This window comes from Rattus norvegicus, chromosome 3, assembly GCF_021556685.1.
Source record: "Rattus norvegicus strain SHRSP/BbbUtx chromosome 3, alternate assembly SHRSP_T2T, whole genome shotgun sequence".
In the NCBI taxonomy this organism is placed as follows: domain Eukaryota; kingdom Metazoa; phylum Chordata; class Mammalia; order Rodentia; family Muridae; genus Rattus; species Rattus norvegicus.
Genome location: NC_141536.1, coordinates 158,799,785 through 158,819,998, shown reverse-complemented (window position 1 = coordinate 158,819,998; position 20,214 = coordinate 158,799,785). Strand labels below are relative to the sequence as shown.

The 20,214-nt window shown below is 48.0% G+C and overlaps 1 long non-coding RNA gene across 1 annotated transcript in view; it reads right to left on the bottom strand.

Moving 5' to 3' along the window:
* The window catches only part of LOC120101473 (uncharacterized), a 26,245-nt gene extending 10,952 nt beyond the window's left edge, over positions 1 to 15,293 (bottom strand). Inside the window, exons 1-3 of the long non-coding RNA XR_015684011.1 lie at positions 15,027 to 15,293; positions 9,089 to 9,217; positions 5,707 to 5,906 (exon numbers count right to left, since the gene is read on the bottom strand). This is a non-coding gene — a long non-coding RNA (uncharacterized LOC120101473). The remainder of the gene's footprint in view (positions 1 to 5,706; positions 5,907 to 9,088; positions 9,218 to 15,026) is intronic.
* Between the last annotated feature and the right edge of the window lie 4,921 nt (positions 15,294 to 20,214).

The following is a 20,214-nucleotide window of genomic DNA, read 5'->3' as shown; positions in this document are numbered from 1 at the left end:
TGTTCAAGCATTATATGGTTCTCTCTGCTGTATGTTCATATAGTGTTTGGTTGAAGGGCTCCCTTCTTGTTTATCCCTGATGCATATGACAGAGCACACACATAGTGGAGGCTCCATTTCATGGCATTTTTCGGTATTTATATGGGGGTTTATGTGTTTGTGTTTTGTTGTTACTGTTTGAACCAATTAAGGAATCATTAACTGGAAAGGGAGAAAGAAAGAGCAGAAACCTACATGTTCTGTGGCTTTTCCCAGAGAGAGATAAGCAAATGTCCCTTTGCCCCCTGCAGAATGCTGACGACAGCCCAATGAACCAGTATCACCCAAGTCTGGCTTGGTGAACCAGTGAGTTTACTGAGAGTATGGGTGAAAGATTATTCACAGGAACACGACTGGCTCTTAGACGACTTCATCACCAAAAAGTCCACCCCAGCATGGGTGGTAATGCCTGGTGCTCCCTGTACAGCCTGCAGCCACCTCTGCTGCTTGAAAGCATTCTTCCCAGCAACTGTTATTGCTTATATGACCTGGGAGGAGGGCCTTGAGTACCTTATAATTTTCAGGACCTTGTAAGTTTCATTCACTTCCTGGGCTTTGTGTGTTTCCGATATTTCCTATGTCTTAAGAGTCTTTCTCTTCCTGCTAGAAGGGAATGTATCAATTCAGTGTAAATACCTATATAACACCAGAAATCAAAGTCATAAACAATCCAGACCCCTAAACCAGGAAGTGGGATTTTTTTTCTTTTTTCTTCCAGAACCTGACTTTACTCATTCTTGCAGAATCTTAATTCAAACATCAATATAATCACAAGATCAAAAATTAACATACATATCTGTCAACCCCTCAGATCTACTGCAATAAAATGCCATAGATTGGACAGTTTACAAATAACAGAAATGTATCTCTCACAACTCTGAAAGTCCAACATAAGGGTGCTGGTGTGTTTGGGTTGTGGTGAAGGGATGGTGGCTAGGGTGGGGCGCAGTGGGGTGGGAATGTCTCCTGGCTTCAGAGCACCAACTGCTCACTGTATGCTCCCTTGGTGAGGGTTCTCTGGACCCTCCGGAAATCCTTTCTGAAGCCTTCACAGCATGATCTCAGCAGTTCTCAGATGCTCTCCCTCCTATCACCACTTCACTGAGGGTCAGTATTTTAATATATGAATGTGGGCTAAGGAGGTATAAGCTAGTCCGATATTAATGTACCCCATCAAAGAGGAAAGTCAGAAATCTCAAATGATCATCTTCTAGCCCAACCACGGGCATCACTGGTTTTCTTTAGGATAAAGAAGTAACTGTTAACTTCCTAGGGATAGCATCTAGTGAGCCCTTTCCTAGATCCCTAGTTCATCTTGGTAGCTGGAGTACAAGGGAGCCTCATAGCATCTAATGTTACTTAGATTCTTACTTTTTTTTTTCCGGGTAAGTTCTCAGATAGCCCAGGCTATCTCAAACTCAATCATTAGCAAAGGATGACCTTGAACTTCTGATCTTCCTGGCCCCACCTCCACAAACTAGGATTACAGACCCGTGGTCCCACTGCAGACACACATTACCTGCTCGTTAGATTCTTATCACCTCTCCTCGCTGATCCTGTGTCCTCCCAGAATCCTAATGCCCTTACATGAAAGTGACCGTGTAGAATGACCCAAACTGACAGATTAGAAGAACATTCTCACCAGGAATCTTGCATGACCCCGAGGGATATTATAGCCTGATGAAGTCTAGACAGCCAGGCTGACCTCGGTAAGGAAACTCAGAGCTGCCTACTTGAAAGTGCCTGCTTCCTCCTTTGTTAAAGAAACATAGGCAAGAGAAGCAAACTTCCAGGATCTTCTGGTCGATCCTTCTGGGGGACTCTCAAGGTAAAGCCATTCCTCTCCAAAGTGTCTCTTTCACTTGATGGCTTCACCTACTCCCCTAACTCTTGCTTGGTGCAGATGATAGAACCTCCTTCAGAATGTAGGACTCAAGACGAAGTAATCCTGCTCTTCCAGAGGACCCAGGTTCAATACTAAGGACCCATAGTTTGACTTGAACACATCTGTAATTCCAGTTCCAAGGAAACCAATGCTTTCCTCTGACTTTCACAGGCATCGGACGTGAAAATGGTGTACACGCATACACGCATGGAAAACACCCATACATGTAAATTAAATAAATATTTTTTTAAAAAATGAAAAACAAAGATTATATAAAGACTTCACTCATATGCGGGTACTACCATTGACTCTTTAGATGTGTGTGTTAAATTTGGAAGACAGGAAGAGAGAAAGGGAGCACGGTATTGTGGAAGGGAAGACAGTAGAATATGGGCAATGGGAAGGGGAAGAGGAAATAATGGGAAGGGGGCTGAAGATGGAAAGAAGGGGAGAGTGAAGAAGGAGGTAGGTATAGGGGTAGCTAATAAGGAAACGCTATGCACGAACCTACCATTTTATAAGCTTTACACACACACACATACACACACATACACACACACATTCACACACACATACACACACATACACACACATACACACATACACACACATACACACATACACACACATACACACATACACACACATTCACACACACATACACACACATACACACAAACACACACATACACACACATACACACACATACACACATGCATACACATACACACACATACACATACACACACATACATACACACATACACACACACACACACACACACACACACACATACACACACACATATGTTGGTTAGGGTATCCCAGAGACACACCCTGCAAAAAATCAGTCCTTTGCCCTGACTCTCAGTTGCCCATCAGAACTCAATGGTAGAACCCTATTGCTGAAAACATCACACAGAAAAGTCACAAGACATGAAGAACTCAAACTGGAACTAACCAGGAAACTTCTTCCTTCCTGATGGCTCATTTTCATAGGACAAGAAGGTGCTGTGAGGCTCCTGAGAGAGAAAAGTCATCCACACATAGATACCCAGCTGTCTTTGACTATCGTTGAGCTCCAGTAATGACTGCCCTGGTAGGATCTGCCGTGGACGCATTAGTGGCACGAGTGTTACAGGGCAGCCAATCGCTCACTGATAGAATTTAAGGCCTCGCTCTACAAGGGAAAGCACACACCTATGTCTATAAATCTGGACACGAACCCATAGTCGGGAGCTCGCAGATCCCAAGGTTAAATCTACTCCTATTATTTTTGCTCAATAGAAATAGTATCAAACCGCTTTCTAAATTCACAGTTCTTTATCCATAGATTAGTGAAGTTCTCTGACCTCATCAAAGACGCTTCCTTGTGTAGTGGATGGTGGTTAACACAAAAACTCATTCCTGGCTAAAGCGCGGAGACTGTCTCGGCCACAGTGCAACGTCTATATCATCCCTCTGCCGTCCAAAGCTCAGGAAACAGGTTAGAATATTAGTGAGAAATAGCGTAAGGGCCAGAGGTCAAGGGGACCAGGATGACAGTGTCTTTTGGAGATGGCAGGGTTGTCACAGCCGTGAACTCACAGCAGCCGTGGTTGTCTGCACAAGATCAAACCAGTCAGCATCCCAGCTTGGAACGGGACATGAAGTTCAGCAAGGGTCGTGAATAGATACAGGATGAGTTAATGGGAGGACTGGGGTGTGTGTGAGTGTGGTCAAAACGCATTGTGTGTGTGTGTGTGTGTGTGCTCTGTGTGTGTGCTGTGTGTGTGCTGTGTGTGTGTGCTATGTGTATGTGTGCTGTGTGTGTGCTGTGTGTGTGCTGTGTGTGTGCTGTGTGTGTGTGCTATGTGTGTGTGCTGTGTGTGTGCTGTGTGTGTGCTGTGTGTGTGTGTGCTGTGTGTGTGCTGTGTGTGTGTGCTGTGTGTGTGTGCTGTGTGTGTGTGCTGTGTGTGTGCTGTGTGTGTGTGCTGTGTGTGCTGTGTGTGTGTGCTCTGTGTGTGTGTGCTCTGTGTGTGTGTGTGCTGTGTGTGTGCTGTGTGTGTGTGCTCTGTGTGTGTGTGCTGTGTGTGTGTGCTGTGTGTGTGTGTGCTGTGTGTGCTGTGTGTGTGTGCTGTGTGCTGTGTGTGTGCTGTGTGTGTGCTGTGTGTGTGTGCTGTGTGTGTGTGTGCTGTGTGTGCTGTGTGTGTGTGCTCTGTGTGTGTGTGCTGTGTGTGTGTGTGCTGTGTGTGTGCTGTGTGTGTGTGCTCTGTGTGTGTGTGCTGTGTGTGTGTGCTGTGTGTGTGTGTGCTGTGTGTGTGTGTGCTGTGTGTGCTGTGTGTGTGTGCTGTGTGCTGTGTGTGTGCTGTGTGTGTGCTGTGTGTGTGCTGTGTGTGTGCTGTGTGTGTGTGCTGTGTGTGTGCTGTGTGTGTGCTGTGTGTGTGCTGTGTGTGTGTGCTGTGTGTGTGCTGTGTGTGTGTGCTGTGTGTGTGCTGTGTGTGTGCTGTGTGTGTGCTGTGTGTGTGCTGTGTGTGTGTGCTGTGTGTGTGCTGTGTGTGTGTGTGCTGTGTGTGTGCTGTGTGTGTGTGTGCTGTGTGTGTGCTGTGTGTGTGTGTGCTGTGTGTGTGCTGTGTGTGTGCTGTGTGTGTGCTGTGTGTGTGCTGTGTGTATGCTGTGTGTGTGTGTGCTGTGTGTGCTGTGTGTGTGTGCTCTGTGTGTGTGTGCTCTGTGTGTGTGCTGTGTGTGTGCTGTGTGTGTGTGTGCTGTGTGTGCTGTGTGTGTGTGCTGTGTGTGTATGTGTGCTCTGTGTGTGTGTGTGCTGTGTGTATGTGTGCTCTGTGTGTGTGTGTGCTGTGTGTATGTGTGCTGTGTGTGTGTGCTGTGTGTGTGTGTGCTGTGTGTGTGTGCTATGTGTGTGCTGTGTGTGTGCTGTGTGTGCTGTGTGTGTATGTGTGCTGTGTGTGTGTGTGTTGTGTGTCGTGCGTGCCCTAGTATATGCACCACACAGGGACCAGAGGAAGCAACAGCTATCCTGCAACACTACTCTGCTGGATTCCCTGAGACAGGGTCTTCCACTGAACCCGGATTCCCTGAGACAGGATCTCCACTGAACCCGGATTCCCTGAGATAGGGTCTCCCACTGAACCCGGATTCCCTGAGACAGGGTCTCCCACTGAACCCGGATTCCCTGAGACAGTGTCTCCCACTGAACCCGGATTCCCTGAGACAGGATCTCCCACTGAACCCGGATTCCCTGAGACAGGGTCTCCCACTGAACCCGGATTCCCTGAGACAGGGTCTCCCACTGAACCCGGATTCCCTGAGACAGGATCTCCCACTGAACCCGGATTCCCTGAGACAGGGTCTCCCACTGAACCCGGATTCCCTGAGACAGGGTCTCCCACTGAACCCGGATTCCCTGAGACAGGATCTCCCACTGAACCCGGATTCCCTGAGACAGGGTCTCCCACTGAACCTGGATTCCCTTGACACAGGCTCTCCCGAGCTAGGTTTGCAGCAAGGAAGCTTTTCTGGGGTATGCTGGGCACTGGAGCTAAGGTTTCCACACAGAAACAGCAAGTATTCTGACAGTCGTGCCATCCTCCCAGGCCCCAGTCCTGCTTTGCTTCCCCTGTGAGCTTGGCACAGCTCAAAGTCAGTGAGGAAGCCCGATGGGGGGATTGCCTGTGCCTGTGTCTGTAAGGCATTGTCTTGACTGGTGACTGATATGGTTGGGGCCAGGCCACCGTGGACAGAGCCATCCCTGGACAGGTAGTCATGGGCTGTATGAGAAAGCTACCAGAGAACAGATGCCAAAAGAACACATCAGTGAGCAGCCTTCCCTGTGGTTCCTGCCTTGACTTTCCTCAGCGATGGTCTCTGACGGAAATGTGTAAACCAAATGTATCCTTTCGTCCCCAAGTTACTTCTTCTGGTCAAGATGTTTATTGTAGTAACAGGAAGGCAAACCAGGGCGTCCTTCCCATGTCTTCTTGTTCCCTAAAAGAAAAAAGGAGTTTATAACCAGTGTGTTTTATAAAAAAGGTAAGAAGGAAGGAATATGTTTGGTCTAGGCACAGTGGGGGGTGAGGGAGTGCATCTGTGGGCCTGTGCTGAGGCATCCCCCCACCCACCCCCGAGATATAGTGTAGAATAGAGTTTATTCAAGGCATGGGGAGGGGAGCAGAGAGGGAGGGGGAGGGGAGAGGGAGAGAGAGAGAGAAAAAGTAGAGGCTGGCCAAGAGCAGTGGAGAGAGAGTAGGGGAGGGGAACGGGGAGAGGTGGGGAGCAGGAAGAAGAGAGAGAGCAAGAGGACAAGAGAGGGGGGGGCAAGCAGTCCCCCCCCTTTTTTTTTCCTCTCGGAGCTGAGGACCGAACCCAGGGCCTTGCGCTTGCTAGGCAAGCGCTCTACCACTGAGCTAAATCCCCAACCCAAGCAGCCCCTTTTATAGTGAGTCAGGCTCACCTGGCTGTTGCCAGGTAACTGTGGGGCGGAGCCTAAATCAAATGCCAACTCCAACCAAAATAAAAACCACAGGACTCTTCCAAAATGATGTCATAGTTCACTTTAGGTCTCTTGTCTTGATTCTGGGTGATACTGGGGTGACTGATACATCATTTGTCAATGCCTAAAGCTAAGAGGATGGAAAAGAAATCCTACAAGACATCCACAACTTCCTCGTTCTCATGGCTTCCCACATCCTCAGACACCTCGCTCGCTCTCAAAGATCGGGTATTAGGAGGCGTGTCTCCTGACGTCAGCTCCCACTCCCACGCTGGCAAGTCAGAAGGCAAAATGCATTAAGGCAAATTCAATTAAGCTTCAGGCCTTGGTGACCAACAGCTATTTTTCTTGAGACACCGAATCCAAACACCTCAGGCATGGGGACGAATGCGCCAGGCACTGCTGCACCAAGTCGGGGCAGGGCTTGAAGTCTAAATCTCGGGACAAGTAGAGAGCTCCTTGATTAATCTTTGATTCGGGCACGGGCCCAGGGGCATCGTTGATTAATCTTTTATTTGGGCGCAGGCATTGTTTTAAGGGGTAATTACAGACAATTGATCCATAAACCCGCATGCCTGGACAGCTTCTAAAGACAAGATGAAAACTTTAGACCAAATTCTGGATCCCAAAGAGATCCTCGCATTGATAGGTTAATCGTCTCCTGTGGGCCAGCCGCAGCGAAGAGATTCTTACCGGAAACAAAGGGAAGCCTATGATAGAATAAAGCGGGCTGAGTGCTCCCTGACTGTAACCCCTACCTTGACTGGAACTGGAGGAATTCTGGCCCATCCATGGGCTTAAAGAGATGATTCAAGCAGAGTAGGGTGGCTCACCCTTGTAATCCAGCCACTGAGGGGACCTGAGGTGAGAGGACTGCCAACGTTCGAGGCCAGCCTGGGCATTCAGTAGTAAGGCCCTACCTCAGGAGGAAAAACAGTGAGGCTGGACAGACGGCTTAGCTGAAAAGAGCGTGGACTTACTGTTCTTGCAAAGGACCTGAGTTCCACTCCCAGCACCCAGCACCCAGCACCCAATAGCACCCAGCACCCACAGCACCCACAGTACCCAGCACCCAGCACCCACAGCACCCAGCACCCACAGTACTGCCTGTAACCCCAGTTCCAGGTGACCTATTTAGGCACATGTACATAAATACATATACATATAAATAACAATGAGGAGGAAGAAGAAGAAGAGGAGGGGGCGGGAGGAAGAAGAAATAGTAATACAGGTCTACTATGATGCCTCCATCTGGTATCAACGGGCATGGCAGCTTCGTGCTCGCAGTGCACACGGCACAGACATCCGGGCATCACCACTCCACAGAAAGGCAACCCTTGCACAGAAAACAAGTAAAAGCCACCTGCGTATAAATCAAACTGACTATGATCAAATACTGGTCACCTGCCTGTGACTACACTCCCAGAGTCAATAATGAATTCACAGATTGTGTGTGTGTGTGTGCGTGTGCGTGTGTGTGTATGTGTGTATGTGTGTGTATGTGTGTATGTGTGTGTATGTGTGTATGTGTGTATGTGTGTGTATGTGTGTGTATGTGTGTATATGTGTGTATGTGTGTGTGTGCGCGTGTGAGCGTGCGCGTGCTGTGATTGAACCCAGGGTTCTTGCATGTTAAGCAAGCACTCTGCCACCGAGCTGTGTATATCTCAGACCTCAATAATTAACTCAGAGTTCATAGATAGCTTTTACGTATACCAGGCATCATACTAGGAACAGAGGATAAATACTAAAGTGGATGTGCTTGGCAAGGAGTTTATATTTCTAGGGGTGGAGAATCAATAAATCATTTTCTAAATAATAAAAAATTGTATTTTGTGGAGTGCCACAAAAAATACAAAATTAGGCCCTAAAAGAGAGGAGAGACAAACTGGGCATAGTGGCGCACACCTTTGATCCCCGCACTCCCAGCAGGGCCAGGGCCAGGTGGATCTCTATGATTTGAGGCCAGCCTGATCTACATAATGAGACCTTGTCTCTGAGAGGGGAGGAGAGCCTAGAGTCAAGAGGGCTACCGAAAGGTCTTTCTAAGAAGTTACATATACACAGAAAGGAGGTCAGACCAGCACTGGGTAGCCTACAGGACAACTTTCCCACTAAGACAGGAGGCGCAAGCCATGCCTGGAACTCAGGTTTCCCAGTGTAAATTGGACGTGGTAATTCTTTCCTATGATTTCAGCGCTCAGGGGGCGGAGACAGGAAGATTGCTGGAAGTACACGGCCAGTCTGGTCTACACAGTGAGTCTCAGGGCAGCCAGGAAACAGCAAGATCCTGCCTCAAAAAGGAAACCAAAAGTTGAAAAAACGGGCTGGAGATGTGGTTCCGTTGTTAGAATATTTACCTAGCATGCGTGAAGCCAGGGGTCTGAGTCTCAGTAAAAACAAAACAAAACAAACAGACAGACAAGACCAGCCATAACGGAAATGCACACAATCTCCTGGAGAAGCAGCAGAGGCCCAAGCTGTCATTTTGGCTGCACAGCAACCTACAGGCCAGCCCGGGACACATGCATACAGCGGTGGCTCTTAACACCCACAGGTTGAGAACTGTTCCCCTACAGAAGGAAAGGAAGGGAAAGGATAGAAGAAAACTGGGGGAGGGGAGAGGAGAGACTGAATGTTGTTGTCCAGCACTTAGACTGGTGAAATCATGTCTTACCACCAACAAGATTCAGGCCGTACAGGTTCATGTAGTCAGTGATACCTCATGGAAAGTTGATGAGGGGCTATGATATGGCACCAAAGAGCTTGCCGCTAAGCCCAGTGATCTGAGTTCGAGACCTGGACCCTACAGGGTGGAAGAAGAGAACTATTTCTAAAGGTTACTCTCTGACTTGCACGGGTGTGTCATGGCATGTATACATCACACACACACACACACACACACACACACACACACACACACACACACACACACCACATTTTTCAAAAATGAGTGGAAGCAGGTAGGTTAACTCAGGCCTGTACTCCCAGCTCCCTGGGAAGCCAGGGCAGGAAGATTGAAAGTTTACAGTGAGTTCAAGTCAGTTTGGACAACCTAGTGAGACTGTCTTTAAAGCCTTTGTTTCTTTGTTTGTCTGGTTCGTTGGGAAATCTCATGCTTGAGGATGGGACCGGCAGGGCAGCCTCTCAGAGGTTCTGAACTGTCTTTGACCTCTGTGTCCTTCTGTCGTCTCACTGACCTTGCTAAAGTCCCTGCTGTCCCCACCGCTATCTTGAGCAGCCTCGCCCTTCTTGCACAGGCCTCTCTGTGCCCAGCTCAGAGGCATGTTGCATGTTCTCCATGGCCGTCAGCACAAGTGTGTGCCTGCCCTTTTACTTCCGCTCTTGGCACCCCCTCAGCTCTTCAGTCATGTGCATGAGGTCCCGCTCAGCTGCATACATGTCTCCTCCACTGAAGTATTTGGGCTCCACTCCACAGAGCTGACAGTCGAGGATGTTGAACTGGAGACGCAGGGTAGCCCAGTCACCCTTCCTGGCACGCAGGGAAACAGATTGAAGTTCTCTACCATGGTTCATCGGCTTCTGAGCCAAGCTAAGATACTGGTAAGACCACTTCACAACCAGTGAGGTGATATAACTGTGGGGAATGGCACCTGGATCCTCTTTCGCTGTGGCCAAGACATACCCCACCATCTTTCCACTCCCATCCTCAGCCATATAAGAAGAGAGCTGGGGCCCAGAAAGGCCATGATAGAAATGGTGCTGCATCTGGTGCTTCTCAAGCAGGGTTTCTCACGCTCATCTTCAGGTCCTCGGGCTTAGCACTGCGGGTGTTCATCACACCCTGTGGGTGTGAGCATGGGTGCTCAGTGGCCGCTCAGAAGCAGGGTAGGGATGAGAGGGGCCGGGTCTGTGACTGTGCCAGGATCCCGGAGTCTTCCAAGTTTTCAATGCAGAAAGGACTGAGCATAGAGTTCGGTGGCGGGGAAAGGTTTGCCTAGCATGTGTCAGACCCTTGCTTCAATCCCAGGGTCCACAAGAAAACAAGCAAGAGTAGCAAACCGAGTGGGACTTGGCCAACAGATTAAGTCCTTCCATCAGTCAAAATATCTTAGGCATAGAAGCATCCCAAAGGCCCACCAAGTTTTCTGTTCGGGGTTTTATTTGATCCTAGAGATTAAACCTAAAGGCTTTGCACGTGTTAAGTCTGTCCTTGCTGTGAAACCATTCCCACAGTCTATGTATTGCGTATGTAAAATGTATGCACGCATTCGTGTATATATGTATGTGTGCATATACATACACATACACATGGACACATATGTGCACATGCCATGCAGCCTGAAACTATATCCTCTTTCCTCAGACTCCAAAGAGCTGGATTACCAATGTGTACCACCATGTTCGGCTTAAGCAGGTACCCTCAAAGGATTTAGATACCCAACACTATTAACTGATTGCACAGCTACACGTTCATTAAAGTCTACAAGTGCATGTGTTTGGTCTCAATATCTGCACATCAAAGTCAATTTTTCCACTAATTGGATCTCAAGATTCAAGTCCAGATAGAGGCTGGCCTAACACCAGGCTTCTTCTTCCAAGCAAAACAGCTGTCTCCTACATAAGCTAAGCTGCTAATCGAAGCTGAGCTTCTCCTCAGAGTCCGTCTTCTGCTAGCCAGGCTGAGTGGAGAAAGCCTATCTTCCTAGTTACTTTGGAGTCTGAGGCAGGAGGATCCCATTTAGACCAACCTGAGCTACAGAAGGAGCTCAAAGTCTGGCTGGGCAACACAGTAAGGCCCTGTCTGAAAATGAAAAGAAAAAAGGAGACCTGGGGATGTGGCTCAGTGATACAGCCAGGAACAACCTTCTGCAACGTTCTGTTGTCAGTGTGGTAACCAGTCTCCAAGATGGCACCCAACCTCCTGATAGTGATGACCTCGGACAGCTCCAGCCACGCGGTTCCTGGGTCTGTTTGTAGAAAGCCACAGGAGGAAGTGATAGGTACCTCTGACTCTAGTTTATTAAGAACACTTCAGGCTTTTTGCCTGCTTGCCCTCACTCTGGCTGCCAAGTTCATGTGTCCCATTGCTGACATTCCTTCACAGATATTGTAACTAAGTTCTTCAGGATTCCTGTGTAGATTGAGGTCCTGTAGCTCTCTGGGAATCCTCCAGGGCTGCAGCACCAGGGCGGGGCTACTGGGACATCCAGCCTTGTGGACTATGATCTGAACAACTAGCAGGTTCTTGGCCTCTCCAGTGAGAGGCAGCCATTGTTGGGCTTCCCGGACCACGTACAAGAGTCAGTCTGATAAATCCCCTTTTGAGAGAGATCGCACATGTGCGCGCACACACACTCAGACACACACACACACACAGACACACAGACACACACATACTCACACACTCACAGACACACACACACTCACACACACACTCACAGACACACACAGAGACACACAGACACACACACTCACATACTCACAGACACACACACACTCACAGACACACACACAGAGACACACACTCACACACTCACAGACACACACACAGACACACACACACTCACACACACAGACACACACACAGAGACACACACTCACAGACACACACACAGACACACACACAGACAGACACACACTCACACACACAGACACACACACACAGACACACACAGACAGACACACACACTCACACACACTCACACACAGACACACACACTCACACACATAGACACACACACTCACACACACAGACAGACACACACACTCACACACACACACTCACACACACACACACACACACACACACACACCATGTGAATGCATGACTTAAAAGAAGTCTTGAGTCACTGAAAACTGCTTACATTAGGCTCCCAGTCTTTATTATTTTTTTCTTTTCTTTTTTTTTTTTTAAACCTTTGGTTCCCGTGCCATTTTTAGAAACCATGTAAATCTCAGGAAGATAGAATTCAGAATGGTTATTTCATTGCTGCTGTATTTGATTTTTTTTTTTTTGAGACAGATATTCATCCTGTAGACCAAGTCCTCCTTAACCTCACAGAGCTCTACCTGCCTCTGCCTCCCAAGTACTGAGATTGAAATTCTAGGCTACAATGCTGGCTTAGTGTCTCCATGTCTGTTTGACTCAGTTCTGGAAAACCGAACATGCTGGAACCTGCATATACCAAATAAGCACTCCATCAACTAAGCTATGCCCCACCCTCACCTCTTTCCAGGAGTTATCAATGAGAGGGTGTTTTTATTATTTACTGACTCGTTTTCATTGGTATTTATTTATTTCATTGGCTATTTATTGATTGATCGACTGATTCATTGTAGTTCTAGGAATTAAATGGTGGACCACGCCCAGGCTAAGCCCTGTACCTCTGTACCCAGTCCTCTTCTTTAAATGCATTTTTTATTTATGTGCATACGCTTGCATCTGTGTCTGTGTATGCCACATGTGTGTGGACACCTGTGGAGGGCAGGAGAGAGCATCAGATCCCTGAGCTGGTGTTAGATGTGATAATGAGTTAACCAGCTGGGAGATAACCTGGGGTCTCTTTAAGAGCAGCAAATGTTCTTAACCCATGAGCCATCTCTGCAGACCTACCCCTACCCCCATTTTTTTCTCAATGTATTTTTTCTTTTTTTTTTGTTTTTTTTTTTTTTTCAAGACAGGGTTTTTCTGTGTCACTTGGCTGTCTTGGAACTCACTGTGCAGACCAGGCTGGCCTTGCACTCACAGAGATCCACCTGCCTCTGTCTCCCAAGTGCTGGGTTTAAAGGTGTACACCATCACTGCCTGGCTTCTTCAAAAACAATTTTTTTTTATTTTTGTAAAATAGGGTCTCAATTCTTTTTATTTATTTTTAGATCAATTTTTTAAAGTGTGTGTGTGTGCGAGTGTGTGTGTGTCAGCCTGGGGGTCTGGGCACAAATACCTTGTGAGTCCAGAACAGGGTGTGTGGGGTTTCCTGGAGCTGAATTCACAGGTAGTTGTGAAATTAAACCTTCATCTAATTCACTTGAAGAAGGACTGGGGCTGGAGAGATGGCTCAGTGGTTAAGAGCACTGACTGCTCTTCCAGAGGTCCTGAGTTCAATTCCCAGCAACCACATGGTGGCTCACAACCATCTGAAATGAGATCTGATGCCCTCTTTTGGTGTGCATGAAGACAGCTAGAGTGTACTCATATACATAAAATGAATAAATAAATCTTTTTTAAAAAAAAGAAAAGGGGGTTGGGGATTTGGCTCAGTGGTAGAGCGCTTGCCTAGCAAGCGCAAGGCCCTGGGTTCAGTCCCCAGCTCTGAAAAAAAAAAAAAAAAAAAAAGGAAAAAGGATTAGACAAATGATTCTGTAGTTAAGGAGCAATGGCTGCTCTTCCCAAGGACCCAGGTTTGATTCCCAGCACCCGCCCGGCAGCTTCAGGGATCCAACACCCTCTTCTGGCCTCACAGGTACCAAGCACTGTACTGAAGCACCCACGTGCTTAGGATTTGGTTTTGGTTTTGGGGTTTGTTTGGGTTTTTGTTTTGTTTTGGTTTGGTTTGGTTTGGTTTAAAGGTAATCCAGGGGCTGGGGGAGGCTCTGTGAGCAGAGTGCTTGCCTGGCGGCCGGGAAGCCCTGGGCTCTGTCCCCAGCCCTGCACAAAACCTGTTGTGACAGCACAGCTTTATAAACTCAACCCTGGGAAAGGAAGGAGGGTCAGAAGTTCAGGGCCATCCTCGGCTACATAGGGAGTTCCAAACTAGCCTGGGCTACAGAAGACCCTATCTCAGACAAAGAATAGCAACCAAAAAAAAAAAAAAAAAGGCCAGAAAAAAGCAAAAACATAAAAATTAATCTAAAAGCCGAAAGGCGGTAAGATTGTCTTACTGTGCCAACCAAAAACCAGCGCTGAGGGAACACAGCCCCCAGTTCTGAGAGGGGCTGGTTTTTAACTGTGACTTCTTCCCTTTAATATTCAAATGCATGATTGGGTCCTTTTAAGTAGGATGTGCCTGTTAAATGATAGTCCCAAGGACTCTGGGTCCTCTGAGATTTGCCCATTCCTTTAAAATGGCTGATATCCACTTCTAAGTGAGTACATACCATGTGTGTCCCTTTGGGTCTAGCTTACCCCATGTACAAGAAATGCAGGGACAAATATGGAGCAGAGGGGGGGGGAGGGGAGAGAGAGAAGGAAGAAGGGGAGGGAGGGGAGGGAGGAGAGGAGAAAGAAGAGGAGGAGAAGGAAGGAGAGAGAAATGTTTCCTTTTTGTTTGCTGGGGAGAGTTTCCCAAGATATTCTATGTCATCTACCTTCTTTGGTTAGAGCAGGAGTCTGAATCAGCTTGCAAACCGGTTTATTCAATATGCCCAGACCAGGAAGGTCTTTGTCCCAGAAGACTCATATTCTTAAAAATTTAAGAGTTTTCTATAGATTAAAGAGTGACTTCGGGGCCTCTTCTGGCCGTTAGATTTCTTTGCTTTTATTTTAATCTGCACAAGGAAAAGAAAACAACTCGCGGGCGAGTGCAGATAACCAAAAAGAGAGTCACCCCTTTTCCTGACACACCCCTCTCCGCCCCTCCCGTTCCTCATTCAGGTCCTGTTAATGGCCGACCTCCTCCTTCCCTGTCTCTTCGCCACACACACTCACATACCTGCAGCTACACGCGATTTTTCAGACAGATGACATCGTCAGACACCGTTTGCCCTCTCTGGTCGTCGCTTCTTCACGGTGCTGGCCACACCTGTTGCTTACCTTCTCCGAGTCTGTGAAGGCTTGCTCATTTAAATCACCTAAGCTTTTCACTTTAAAGGCCACTCCAGCTCTTCTCAGGGACGCCTTTGAACTCACAAGAGAAGTCTGACTTCCCTCCCGAGTGGAGTGCGGACTGTAACCATCTTCTCTTTCAATCTCTGTGTCTAAAGGACAAAGGATACCCACTTCCTGTTGGCCCTGCCTTTCCTCTCAGGGCCAACAGAACTCCTAAAGTCGGAGCACAGATTCCGTTACTTAAGTAACAAGTTCTTCACAAGCAGCGTTGCCCTAAGGGAGGCAAAGGCTCAGCCACAGTAACAAACTGTTCAGCTCAGCCCTGCTTGTCACCTGTTTGTAAAGACAACAGGTAGCACAGAGCTGTGGGAAGTCAGGGAGCAGGTGGGGGGGGGGACGGAGGGGGGAACTATGTCTGTGTGTGCATCTGTGTGTTTGTCTGTCTGTCTGTGTGTGTCTATGCGCGTGTGTTTGGGTGTAGAGGTCGAGTCTCAGCCTGTGGGAAGATCTGACAGAGGAGAGAGAGAGAGACAAGCACTCCCAGCCCCTAGCAGCAGGCAAGCCAGCTTGGGACAGAGAACTCAGCCCCAGCCAGTATTGTTTACTCCTGAGTGCCCCTCTTGATGCTTCCAGTAAACCAAGCCTGCTGGATTTGTGTTAGTGCTGTTAAGTGTTCAAACACACTGAAGGGTGTTCCACGTTGAAGTCAGAACAGGGAAGAGCCCACATGCTTTTTTTTTTGGGGGGGGTGTTGTTGTTGTTGTTATTGTTTTTCGGAGCTGGGGATGGAACCCAGAGCCTTGCGCTTGCTAGGCAAGTGCTCTACCACTGAGCTAAATCCCCAACCCCCACATGTTTATTTTTGACACAATATTTTTTATTAACTTTCGAGAGTTTCAGATGTGCATACAACGTATTTTTATTCATAGGCATCTCCTGACTCCTCCCAGATCCACCCCAATACCCTCCCAACCCTCTTCTTCCCCCCTAATAACTCACCAAGACCAATTTGTGCCGCACATATTTATGTGTGAGAGCCTCTCCACCAGAGTGTGGTCAACCAATACCACATACTTAAAATAAACTGCCTCTGCTGTAAGCCACCAACTGTCACTAGCTCTTCAGCTAGAGGTGGGGGCTCAGGAGTTCCTGGAGAGTTCGGTTGTCAATTTCAGACACAGCATAGGGTCGCCACCTGGGAAGAAAGACTCTCACCTGAAAAATGGCCTCAATCGGATTGTCATACAGTCACGTCAGTAGACGTTGTCTTGATGGCAGTTGCTGAAGGACACAGCCTGCTGTAGGCAGTACCACTCCTGACCAGGCGCTTCTGTCCTCAGCGTGGGTATGCTTGAGGCAGTGAACACAGTTCCTCTGGGGCTTCTGCTCCTGCCCTGCCCTCCCTCAGTGAAGGGGACCTGGAGGTGTAAGCCAAATAAGTAAGCCCTTTCCTTCCTTGGGTTGCTTTTGTTTCCTCACAGACACAGAAAAGAAGCTAGAATGACCCCTCCCCCTCCACCCTGGGATGTTAATTGGCTTGATCTTGTGCAGGAAAACACAGCTGCTGAGGCTCTGGGAGCAGGACAACCCTGCCATATCCAGCTTCAGACACAGCTTCAGCCCAGTCCTACCCAACCTCGAGTTTTTACCATCGTCCTGCCTGCTCTCCTGACCAAGCCTTGGCGGGAAATGACATAGTTGTCCCAGGTGTGGTTCAGCACTCCACAGACCCGAGTCCTCTGCATCCTGACCTTGCGAGTGTCCGTGTTAACCACCACTGCCCAGAGGCACCCACCATTCACTGCTGAGAGAGCTCCTGGAGTCTTTGGATATAGACATGAGCATTTGAAAAGCAATGCTGTATTTAGCAAAAATAATAGTAAATTCACCTTCTGAGCCTGAGTCGCCCAACCGTGGAATCTTTGCGGATCTACAACCCCAGGCATGTGTCTTCTTCTTCGGAGTGGATCTTAAATCCAATCAGAAAGGGGTTGGTTGTTCTCATAATAGCCTTGCCAACTGTTGGGCCCGGGGAAAGATCGTGTCAGCCATTGTTGTAGCTCACATATTCTTTTTTTTTTTTTTTTGGTTCTTTTTTTCCGGAGCTGGGGACTGAACCCAGGGCCTTGCGCTTCCTAGGCAAGCGCTCTACCACTGAGCTAAATCCCCAACCCCCTCACATATTCTTAAAGGTTAATAATAATATAGGTAAGGTTCTTGGGTGCCGAAAACTTTCCAGGTTGGGGATAAGATTCAGTTGGTAGAATATTTGCCTAGCATGTGGGAGGCCCCGCCATTGATCCGCAGTACTCCATCAACCCCGGCATGGCACCAATGCTATAATCTCAGCACCCTCTGGAAGGGAGAGACAAGAATCCTATACAGTGAGTTGGCGGCAAGCCTCAGCCATTCTCGGCCCTGTTTCAGAAACGAATGAAGAACAAGTCTGAAGCGGGGTTCCACATGCTTTGACAGTTAGGAAACATACGGGTAAAGACAGAAACAGTCGCTTGTATTCACCCTAGGCTTTGGGGTTTGTAAAGCGCCTTTCCCATCATTAGATCCCCTAATCATCACGGCTACCCAGGGAAACAGTTGTTGGAGGGTGGGAACTCACCTTTTTTTTGAGTGAGGGAATGCATCCCCAGAGAAGCCAGGTTATTGTTCTCTGATCATACGTCAGGAAAAAGCCAAATAGAACCAAGGTCCTTTCCCATTAGCCCACGGGTCACCACGGCACCAGGTTGTCACTCACCCATAGATAGATAGATAGATAGATAGATAGATAGATAGATAGATAGATAGATATGAAGACCTGGCCGCCTGTCTCACACACACACACACACACACACACACACACACACACACACATATGTGTATATGTATATGTATATGTATATGTATATGTATATGTGTATGTGTATGTGTATGTGTATGTGTATGTGTATGTGTATGTGTATGTGTATATATATGTATGTATGAAGACCTGACCTCCTGGCTTTTGGAAGCAGCTGGAGCCCAGCCAGGAAGACAGACAACTGGGCAGCTGCAGAGCAGGGAGGGAAAGAAAACCAGAAGTTGCCCAGCCAGTTCCTGACCTTGCTCTGCCAGTCACAAACCATGTGCTTAGGCGCAGGGTGCTCAACCTCTCTGGGCTCAGATTTCCTTGCCTGTTAAATGGGTATTAATAGGACTTGCCTCAGAAGAAAACTGAAGGTTCAAAGAGTCAGTGATATAGACAGTACTTTTCAAAAGTGCGGTGGATGTATACATTAGGGACCTCACACAGGCTAGTCAGGGACATCAGTAAAATTAATGGCTTAGTGAATGTTCCAAGAGAGGAGGATGCGTGAGCCGCCTTGTTGGGACATCCGAGAGTCAATAGTCAGGGAATCTTGGGAGAAGAAGCCCCTGGAGCAGGGATGGAGAGGTTCCGACAGTCAGGCCTGACCGAGGCCAGGGGTGGCCAGGAGTGACAGAGCAGATCTCAGCAGTGAACAGTGAACATTTTCCCCACCACACCCGGAAGCCATCATCATCATCATCATCATCACGACTGAGTGGAGCATAGGTGTGAACCGGATTTGCAGGTATAGAGAAGGGGTTTTCAAAAGCTGTGAGCCCCAGGAAAGACTAGAAGGTGTCTCTTTCTTTCCTATGTCACAAGGCCTCACCCAACTCCTCAAACCCAAATAGCTCAATCAGTGCCTGACAGGAGAGTGGGTGGATGGATACACGGATGGACAAATGACAGACAGATGGTCAAGGTCCCTGGGGACCAAGGCTCAGTGTGGGCTCACCAAGGGATGAACAACTCAGTTCTCTGTTGAAAAGTGACTGTGGGAAAAGCCATCATGACAACTTAAGTGAATAGAGAACAGCATCTCACCCCGCAAGAGGAGAGAAGCTGGTGTTGTAATGACTCTCTGGATGTGAAAGATTGAGTCTCCAGAGGGCTCTGGGGATGTGACAGGGGAGCAGGTACCCTGGGAACATGTCAGAAAATGCACACTCTCAGGACCTGTCAACCTGCTTTTAAAAATACTTTGTGTGTGTGTGTGTGTGTGTGTGTGTGTGTGTGTGTCCGTGTGAGTGCCTCTGTATGTGTGTCTGTGTGTGTGCCCGTGTGTGTATCTCTGTGTGTCTGTGTCTGTATGTGTGCCCGAGTATGTGTGAGTGTCTTTCTCTGTGTGTGTGTATGTCTATATGAATGCCTGTGTATGCATAAGTGTCTGTGTCTGTGTATGTCTGTATGTATGTCTGTCTGTATGTGTCTGCGTTTATGTTTGTGGGTGTGTGTCTGTGTGTGTATATGTCTGTGTATATGTGTATGTGCCTCTGTCTCTGTGTGTGCCTCTGTGTGTTTGTGTGTGTGTGTGTGCCTCTGTGTGTTTGTGTGTGTGCCTATGTGTTTGTGTGTGTGTGTGCCTCTGTGTGTGTGTGCCTATGTGTGTTTGTGTGTGTGTGCCTATGTGTGTTTGTGTGTGTGTCTGTGTGTGTATATGTCTGTGTATATGTGTATGTGCCTCTGTCTCTGTGTATGCCTCTGTGTGTTTGTGTGTGTGTATGTGTGTGCCTCTGTGTGTTTGTGTGTGTGTGCCTATGTGTGTGTTTGTGTGTGTGTGCCTCTGTGTGTGTGTGTGCCTATGTGTGTTTGTGTGTGTGTCTGTGTGTGTATATGTCTGTGTATATGTGTGTGTGCGCCTCTGTGTGTCTGTGTCTGGATTCCTAAGAAGGTCAGAAGTGAGTGACAGATCTCCCTGGAACTGGAGTAACTGGCACTTTGAAGCTACCCAGTGTGGGTGCTGGGAACTAGACTCCAAGCCTCTGGAAGTGTTTTTAGCTGCTGAGCCATGTCTCTGATCCCACATCACCATGAAAAGGGAGCTTCCTGAGTCTAAAACCACATCACCAGCATCCCCAGAACAAACCCCCACGGTCTGGGTGACACCCCTTTTGAGAACATTCCTTCCTGCCCAGAACCAGGCGGAGGGTTGGTTCCTGCCTATACCCCTCACAACTCCTCTAAAAGACTGGACCTTATTGTCCACAGTTCACGGGTTTTCACCAGT